This window comes from Benincasa hispida, chromosome 1 (genome assembly GCF_009727055.1).
Source record: "Benincasa hispida cultivar B227 chromosome 1, ASM972705v1, whole genome shotgun sequence".
In the NCBI taxonomy this organism is placed as follows: Eukaryota; Viridiplantae; Streptophyta; class Magnoliopsida; order Cucurbitales; family Cucurbitaceae; genus Benincasa; species Benincasa hispida.
The window spans coordinates 8,719,724-8,721,442 of NC_052349.1; positions in this window are offsets into that span (position 1 = coordinate 8,719,724).

Below are 1,719 nucleotides of genomic sequence, written 5' to 3' on the forward strand. Positions count from 1 at the left end.
CCGGCAAGTAGATCTCCACCAGGATCGATGCCAAGACGTTGGCGCTTGTTTGTATTTGTTCTATCTCTTTTCATCATTGTATTTCACCTTCTTTATCTTTTCATTCACACACCATGTATCAAACGCTTAATAGATATATTAAATGTTTCGATTGCTTTCATATTCCATTTTCTGTCTACTTCCATTCCTCCGTGAATCACTTTCTCCATGATGTCTTCTTAATCCCTTGGTAGTTAATATGAATTAAACGAGTACTTAACTTGTGTTAAAGAGATAACTGCGTTTAGCTAAAGCATGCTAGACGGCATTTTCACCTGTGAGAGCAGAAGTGAAGATGCTATTCTGATCTATCGAGAGAAGGTTAGAAGAATGAATTAACTAAAGCGAGTAGTACTTCCAGACATGGAAGTAACCTTGCGTTCATTACGTTCGTCTCTGATTCACCACAGACATGTGGGAACGCAGTCGATCACTGAAAGGTGTACGCTAAGAGAAAAGCAGAACCATACTTATAACTTCAACGCAATTAAGAAATTTGTGATGTTTATATTAGTTATCTTTCTCTTTCTGTTTGTACATAAGACTTGCCGCCGCATTCCATGTTCTTTTCATAACCTTCACAGCTAGCCTGAACCCCAACATCTTGTATCATGAATCCTGTATCTTGTATCATCTAGCTTAGGTTTACTATACTTATTTTATTATCGTATTTTACTGCTTTCCTTTACTTTACTGTAATTTTATATACTTGTACACAACACTCTTTAAAGATTGAAAAACCTGGTCGCATATACCACGAACATACCACAATAACCTCAAACAGTCCCTATGTTCGACCTCGAATCACACCGAGAAACTTGTGGTGGAATTACACTTTGTTCCAACGTAAGAAAACTTGTGACAACGCAAGGCATACTATTAGAATATTCATAAGTGACACATATCTAGAAGTAGTATCGCATATCTGTCCACATGCTTAAAGATATAAATTTTAAGTTACAGTCATGCTCCAAATGATACAAAAAATGGGGCAATTTGGAGATCTACAAGGTGAGGACCCGCATGCCTATCTTACCAGCTTTGTCGAGATGTGCAGTACCTTCTCCATCCCTAGCGTCACCCTAGAAGGTATTAAACTTTACCTTTTCCCATATACACTGAGAGATGAGGCTAAGAGGTGGGCTCATTCATTGGAGCCAAACAAAATAACGTCCTGGGACTAGTTGATGGAACGGTTCATGAAGAAGTTCTTCCCTCCAACAGTCAATGCAAGAAGACAAAAGGATATGCTGAACTTCGAGCAAATGGATAACGAGACTCTTAGCACCGCTTGGGTGCAGTTCAGAAGGTTGGTGAAAAATTGTCTGCATATCGAGATTCTCGAATGTGTTCTGATGGAAACGTTTTATAATGGCCTGAACAGATCAACGCAAGCCGTTGCTGATGCCTCCGTAATGGAAGGATTTATGGATAAAACCTACACAGAAGCCAAGGTCATCCTTGATCGCATATCACAAAACACTGATGATTGGGTGGACGACGGGTACGTGGGAAGAGGCTCAAAGAGGAGAAGAAACGATAAAGCCATTGTAACTGCAGATATAATGACAACTTTGGCCGTACAGATGGCTGCGGTGACCTCCCATCTCCAGACGATGACACTTAATCAAGGTGCCCTCTCTCAAAATTCAGCGCAACCCAATGCACTAGCACAAGCGG